Source organism: Notothenia coriiceps, unplaced genomic scaffold (assembly GCF_000735185.1).
Source record: "Notothenia coriiceps isolate Sejong01 unplaced genomic scaffold, NC01 NC01_scaffold00037246, whole genome shotgun sequence".
In the NCBI taxonomy this organism is placed as follows: Eukaryota; Metazoa; Chordata; class Actinopteri; order Perciformes; family Nototheniidae; genus Notothenia; species Notothenia coriiceps.
The window spans coordinates 1,252,714-1,261,057 of NW_011369947.1; positions in this window are offsets into that span (position 1 = coordinate 1,252,714).

An 8,344-nucleotide genomic window follows, 5' to 3' on the forward strand; every position below is an offset into this window, starting at 1 on the left:
TTCATAATCAATTCAGTCGGTCCTTTGTGTTCACCATGAGAAAGAGAAGAGCCTGATTATCAAGATGAGAAATGGTTTCCACATCACTGCTTCCAAGTCGCTGGCTTTCCACCAGTGCAAGGATAGCCATTTATGTCAGCTCACATGATACACAAGTTTAAAATAAAGGCTTTTATTTGAGGTTTTCAGTTGAATGTGTACCCATTCTCTCACAGAAACAGTAATACAAACAGTGTTCTTGTCTCCACCTGTAAACTGGGACTGCATATGGAAAGTTCATGACTGCAGAAGTGCTCTTGATCACAAAGATGTTATTCTTGGAAAGGATATAACAATGGCAGCATGGTATCTATGTTTCCTCAAGGTATTGAGTGTTGATGTTAAGATAAACAAGGAATACTTTTTCTTATTTTTTCTGAACTTTATCATGAGTTTGAGAACAAGTTGTTTACTCATGCAATGGATATAAAGGATGGTAAATTAGCTGTGACTCTCAGAAAGGCGTCAGGAGGGAGATGCAGCCCTGTGAGAGCAGATAACCAGCCAGAGGCAAGAGAGCCAGCCTCAAAAACGGAGATTGTCCTCGCTTAACGGCGCAGGAAGAGATGTTGTAGAAACTGACAATTTCAAATGGTTTTGAAATAAATTCAGAATGAGTGGAATAGAGAATAGTTCAGGGCGATCTCTGCAGCAAACATCCCTTTCTTCTGCAGTGTTTATTCTCACGCTGCAGGAGACTCATAAAGGACTTGGATAATGGTGGTGTTTTTGGTGGAGTGAGTTCAACCTCGAAACAAAGGGCAACTTTGTTTAAAAATCTGGGCAGATTTCCTTCGTCTGCCCACCCCTTGTGTAATTATTTTAAGTGGAGGTGTTTTGTTTGGAAGAAAAGTACATATTTTTCAAGCACAAATTATGATTTTTAGTTTTTCCCATGTCTTTTTATCTGATTCATACATTTTTGTTTTTGATATGCTAACAAGCAGGCTGCATGGGGAGAGTGTCTCCCAGAAACCGGTTGACCAAATGTCCACCAGTCGCTCTGCTCTGGGTAATTTTAAGTGATTTCATATTCATGGCCTGCTGATTTGAGAACTGCCTGGAGCCGAATGCCTTGGATTGGATATAGACATACATATACATGCATTGCTTACTGCTGATGTGTTGTGGAACATTCAATGTCCATCATCATGCCTTTGCCAGCTGCAAGTAATACTGCAATATTGTTTGACATTGGTACCTCTGAAAACAACATGATTTTGTCATTTATAAAGGATAGTTCCGGTTCTTCTATATGGTCGGCCCTTATTTTTTTATGAAACATTAGTCTCTCAAAGCTACAACACCCAAATTGTTAAAATGTATAATAATAAAAGCATCACAATTCAATGTCCAACAGGCCAAGAAACCAAATCAGACTTGCAATCAGGTTTTAAACAATCAGCTCAGCCAGGTTATCTAAACATGTTTCTTTGTAGGTGAAAAAGAAATCAAAAGCACCCAAAATGTCAATTATAAATCCTGGTAACTCAAAACAAGGCAGGCGGAAAACTGCAACAATGAATGACTTCATTGTTATCGAAAGCCAAACTAAAATCAATGCATGCTACCAATCTGATTGTACTTGTTTCACAAGTTGCAATCACAGCATCCACCACCCAGACAAACTGAAAAAGCCTCTGTATGTGAAAAGTAACATGTTGGTTTGAAAAGGATTTACTATAAATATCCTTTAATTAAATTATGTTCACAACTTTTCCAGTCTGCACTCATGGACTTGGAAAGGTGTTAAAACCAGAAACTGACAAATGACAAGTATCACACATATAGGCCTCAATTATAAACTGCATAGTGAAGAAAGGATACATATGTATGGCAAGAAACAACATTTAACATATTCAACACCCTTCAACATTCACGTGACATGGGATTAAACTTAATATTTAATTTTAGGATTGACTGGTGCACAAAGGAGCTTTAATACGACCTTATTAAGTCGTGGAACTCTTTATTATTCACAGGAAAATCACTTTAGACTCAAACATAACAAAGAATGAAATATGCAGCAGAAGTGATATTTCTATGGACAATAAGACTTATTCACTGTAATGAATTTCAAGCTGACCCCAGCTGCTGTTCTCTTTGTAGGACAAAACTACCAAATGTTAGCACCCTTTAGGCTGACAGGGAATGAGTCATTATAATGCAGAGTTATTTTTAACTCTGCCTCTTTTCTTCACTTATTCTGTCATTCACTGCAGGAGTTTTTGCTCTTCTGTTTTCTAAAAGTGTCAGGCCTTTTCATGAGCTGAGCCCAGAATATTTTCATGGAGGATTTTAATGCAGGCTTAAGAATTAGAAAGCTTTACGCTGACAGAGTGCAGCTAACAACAGGCTGATCCTGTTGCTGTGGTCCTGAGTCCTGGATCGCGAGCCCTGGATCTTGAGTCGTGGCTGTGCCTGCTGCTCTGGTCCTGGATCTTAAGTCCTGTAAACTGAAAAGATAATACATTTACAACATAGGTAGTCCAAATGTTTGGAAATGCATGTGTCTATAATAAGAAGATGAATCCACAAGGGTATCCATCTTCTTATTATAGACACATGCATTTCCAAACATTTGGTCTACCTACGCTGTAAATGTATTATCTTTTCAGTTTACACATGGCATCTATTGCACGTCTGTCCGTCCTGGGAGAGGGATCCCTCCTCTGTTGCTCTCCCTGAGGTTTCTCCCATGTTCCCCTTGTTTTTCCTTGTACGATGTGAGGGTCTAAGGACAGGGGGTGTCGTATTGTCATACTGATATTCTGTACAAACTGTGAATACCACTGAGACAAATGTAACATTTGTGATATTGGGCTATATAAATAAACGATTGATTGATTGATTGATTGATGGATTGATTGATTGATACATTAACATTATTATGTCTCATTGTGCTCTTTCATTTAATTATTTCCTGTTTGTTATTTACAATTGTAAGATGCATTTCCTTTCAACATAAATCCCTCACTAGTTTGCTCAGAATGCAATATGTTTACAGTGCAGCGTAGTATAACTCACACTTATCGAATTATTCATACATCAGCACCTCTAAAATATGTATTAACACCTCCTCCTCATGGGACCAGTCATCTAATGTTGGCTGGTAAGAGAACCAGCCGTGTATAAAAGCAGTCCACCGCCTCAGAAACGTTGTTCTCTTGGGAGCCTGGCGCTCTCAACAGATGCTGTTCTTATTTCACAGCGAGTGAAACAACAACAATGAGACACAATATGGTCAGCGCTCCACAGGTTTGTGTCATTTTCAGCCGGGGCAGACAGCGAGCAGGTTACTGAGCACAGAGTCAGGCCCTGCTGCCAACATGTGACTCTGGGCCACCTGTCCCCAACAATGAAAAAAGGCTTTAAAAGGTTTCAATTTGAACTGGAACATATTCTTTTTGCACTTCTTTTATGTACTGTAGCATGTTGTGTTTGTGAAGTGACTGTTCACAGGTGCTGGTGAGGGATCATGTTTCTGTTGCAGAACTAGTGAGATAAGATAAGAAAGACTTTATTGTAATCCATCTGCAGTGCAATGCAGAACACGGAGGAACGAAATTGTGTTTCTTCTGCTCCCCGTCGCACAGCAAAGAGAATGAATGATGCAACATGAGTGGGAGTGAAGCAACATGCATAAGGTGCGGGATAACAAACAAGATACAAAATAAGGTACAGACATGTAGGGCAATACGCAGGAAGAGAGAAGACTAAGAAAATAACATATGGTATAATATAAATATAAAGGACAGTACCAGTTCTTCCACACTAAACATAGAAAGCCATTAATTTGGTTTGCTTTTTGTATGGAAGCATTGTCATGTTAATTCAGAAAACGGGCTCCCCTGACTGTTGTACTATACTATTGTATACATGTAATTTCATTCTGTAGCATTTCAATTTCCTTTAATTGGATCTTCGAGGCCTAAACCATGACAAATAGGCTAATACTCCATTTATGTGCCGGTTATTTCTTCTTTAAATGGCTCCATAGATTCCTGGGAAGACCTGGTAGTTGTATGCTTGTCTTTTGGCCTTGAAATTAATTGGAGTTTAAAAATGGCAAGTGTGTCAGTTGTCCATGTCACAGTCTTATTGTATCTGTCTACAGAGACATGTATATTTTAAGGAAATTATTTGGAAATGAATGTGAATATACAGAACCTTAAAATAACGCATGACCCAAAAATAGGCACAGCAAATGTGTATAGAAATGTGCGTGAATCTACTTTCTTTTCTTTAAATCTGGACTTTATGTTGAAATTGTTGTTTTTGATTGGTCCGTTGCCTTCTCTGTTTATTCACCCATTGCGCATAATGAAACTAACAGGATATGACTGCAAGACTGATGTAATGAGGCAGAAATAACAACTCAGATGAAATCCAATCCCTGCTGCACACCCAGCTGCTAATCTGGATGTGTTTAAACGTGTGTAAAAACTATTCCTTTGTTTTGATTATTATATGATGAGACAGAGAGGGCCTCTGACTCGCTGCCTGTTATTGATAAGTCCTGAACTGGTTGTGTAAGAGCTGATCGTGAAGCCTCGCTGTCCTTGTTTATGCTTAGGGGACTTCTAGACCTTTCTCTCCAGGGATGTGGAGGAGTAAGGTACAGTTATATAAGAGAGAAAAATACATATACACTCTATACACACATCATTATGCATGGCCAGTTCTGCGCTCAGATCCCACGCTGGGTGCTCGCACAGAGCTTTTCAAGCGTTCTAAACCATTAATTCTCTTACCAGTACTTTTATCCTTCAGTTGTTGTGTAATCTTTTATTTATTGACACTATTTAGGGAACAAAGGGGTGATGACATAAACTATAATTGAGCCCGGAACCGTCTCAAGCACATTGTCAGAGTCTTTGTCTTGTTATGTTTAGTGTGACTCTGTAAAAGCTTTATATTTTAAGACCAGTTCAAGACTTTGTAAAAAACGCAGTCTCTTTGAGTCTGTGAGCAAAATAAGAATATAGATACCAATCCCATTTAGCTTTCTTCAGGATCTGGTTGTGGTCAAAGAAGTATACTCAGATCCTTTAGAGTAGAAAAGCTTTGATGACATGAACTTGGAAGTTGTATATAAGTTGTATGATGATCTTTTTCCTCTCTAACATCCATCTGATGTGATGTGAACACAGCATAACACCTGAAATGGGATTGATATACGAAACACAATTTTCTTGAAGATATTGAACTTTTCCTTTCAGAATAGGTTTAATGCTTTAATGATGGGAAAAGTAAAATGTCGTTATACTCCACCGATTTGGTATTCCTCTGCTAATTTGTTAAAACACCTAAAGACTGACCAAGATATTTCAGGCATCAACTAAATCCTCCTGTAATCATCACCCTGTTGCCAAAATAGAGCACGCACAATGAGCCATTCATCATGCTCTGTCGCTGGTATTCAGGCTGTTGTTAGGGGGAAAACTGCTCTCTGTGGAGGCACACGGAGATAAAAGACCTCTCAAGCCTTTTAATTATTCCTCACAACCGTTCCTCGTTCCATATAATACAGTGGTTCTTTATAAAAGTAGGTGATTCCCAAAGTAGATTGCTTTGTGGTAGCTAAATTGTTTCTCAAGACCGAATGAATGGCAGCGTTTGTACATTACTGGCTGAGTTTTAGTCGTGGCACCTCCACTGATTTACAATAAAATATTATGAACTGATACCAATATTTAAGATTATCTTAGGGACCACCGTATGAAAATTCAAATGATTCCACCAACAGTAAAACTCAGTAACAGTGTTAACATACTATCAAGGATGTGTTGCTCATTGTGAGTTTGAAGCTTGACGGCACTAATGTGATCGCGCATTTCCACGTCATTGAAGCAAAATGAGTCACTGTTATGTTCAGCACTGTGATATTTTTAGACTACACTGTTACTGTTTAGAATGAGAATATAAATCAGAATTCGGTAATCTTCCACAAGCAGATTTTTCTTGTGGTAATTTTGGTGTGTATCATTAAACATAGTGGGAGAAAATCAAATTCAAATGTACTCGTAAAGTCAATTATCACCAATAAAACTAGAAGAAAATAGATACTTATATATATATGAAATTATAAAATAAATCTTATGAAAATGCAGTTGTGACTATAAGCTCACACTATATTGAGCGTAGTGTGTTCTTCGTATGTTGTGACCTTGTGATCCGTGTGGAAAGCAAAGTGTGATAGCAGACCCCCATACATCACTGTCAAGCCACAGACTGCTCCAGCCACATCCAGGTAATCTATTTGTCCCGGTAAAATATGGTGTAATTTGTTCCAGTTTTTTCTGCAAGCCCAGCAAAGAAGCTGCCATGTGCGCTGCAGCTTATGCATATGTAGCATTTCCTGCATGGTGCTGGTGGCCAAACATAGCTTTTCTTTGTCTTTTGGGATTCACATTGCTTACTCTCAGATCAAATATGTAATTCTTGTGTAAGACAGGTTTTATTTGCTTCATTCTAAATGACTGTATGAAGTACAGTCTCTGCTGTCATAAGACCTTCAATGCGTGACCAGATTCAGATTTCTTGCGCTCATCTCACAATTGAATGCCATGTAGCTCTCTGAAAGCTTTCAGTGTGGAGGCACTCTAGTTCTGACGTCAGTCCTCTATATTCTTGGACTCTATTATAACCTCTTGGCTCTCGCTCTCGTCATCGTGCTATAGTTTCTGGTTATATAACATTATGTAACTTTATGATTTGCAGCTTTAACCAAGGATGTTAATGGACCAGCCGCCTTCTCCATTAATGCAAAGTCTTACAGTGATCACTTGGCAACCTACATCTCTTTATTTTGGCCTTCGGTGAATCATGACTTACAGATTTGGATCATGATAACTGTTATATATATTTCAATCAAAGACTGTTAAGTAAAAGATAGAAATCTTTGCCCGGAGAGCTTTCAGATCATGAGAGCTAACATGGCTGCCTTTTAATGGGTCTTTATGTCAATGCTGGGTCAGCAGTGTATTAGAAGAACATTTCCTTATGCAACAACCTTTCTAACCCACAGACTAGTCACACTGACAGCTTAACGGCTTACAAGAGAGTTCATGTGAGTGAGGAAACAAAGTTTTAACAAAGAATGTTTGGAGATTTTGCTTGTTTCTGGGTTAAACCAGAATCTAATCGTTTCATAGCAGGATTTCAGTGTTATTTATATCCTAAATGTGGCTGGATCCCAACCTTCAGAATGAGGCTGGACAAAGACTTTACAGAGAACTAAAAGATACTGTACTGTACTCAAAAATCCTCTAGAGTCCCATCTCTGGACATGTTTGGGAAACAAACAAATCAATCCGTGTCAATTAGAGCTGCGTTCAAAGTAACCCACATCCTGGGAGTCGGTCTCTCATTCTGCACTTAACAGCAGGCAATGCAATTACGCTGCAAAACCCTGTAAAGTGCTGAGGGTCTGAGAGGATGAGCGGCTGCATAAAAGGCTCTTACTGTCTTTGATCTGTACCACTCTCAGGTACCCTCCCGAGCAGAGACTTTCCCCATAGCATGAGAGAGCAGAGCTGCATCGGAAACCCTCTGTTTCACATCTTTCATGTTGAGATCCATACGCCGTCAGACACCACAGTTAGGGAAGCCCCTCTACATAAGTACACTGATCATCAAAGCCCCTGTTCTGCTCCCCTCCACTGTTCCTTCTCTTATTTTGATACCTCTCTGCCGAGGTGGGGGCAGCGAGAGTGATAGCAGTCCTGATTGAATTCCTGAAGGAGAGTTACTTCCTCTCCAGCTGTCTCAGTTATAAAAAAAGAGGTGAGAACGCTGCACTTTAACAGCTGAGTCTGAATTAGACTGAGGAGTGGGAGCATAATCACATTTGACTTGCAGTGTGAATTACAGAAGCAGGTTGTGCGTCCTTTCTCCCACATCGCTATCACGATGCTATGTTTGATACTTCATTTGCATGCACACCACACGACGATTGAATCAGTGCAATCCTCAAGGAAATGAACATTCAGACAAAGACTGCAGAGCAAGAAAACAAGGAAGAGGCTCCCAGCTTCCAGACATATGTTGTTCAATTCTTTATTGTATATTTTATCAGAATGTAATAAGATGGAGTAAGCTCTTACCAGTGAAAATGATTCCGCTACAAATGATTAAACTGGATAATATGTTATGAAATATTAAATGTACTGCATAATTCCTTTAGGGTGATTCATTTGCAACGTAAGGGCAGTCTATTAAAAGCACTTTCAAGACCAAAGGAAATTCAGCTTGGTTCAAAATATATTACAAAATACAAAATGGGAGTGTCTTCTCAAACAGA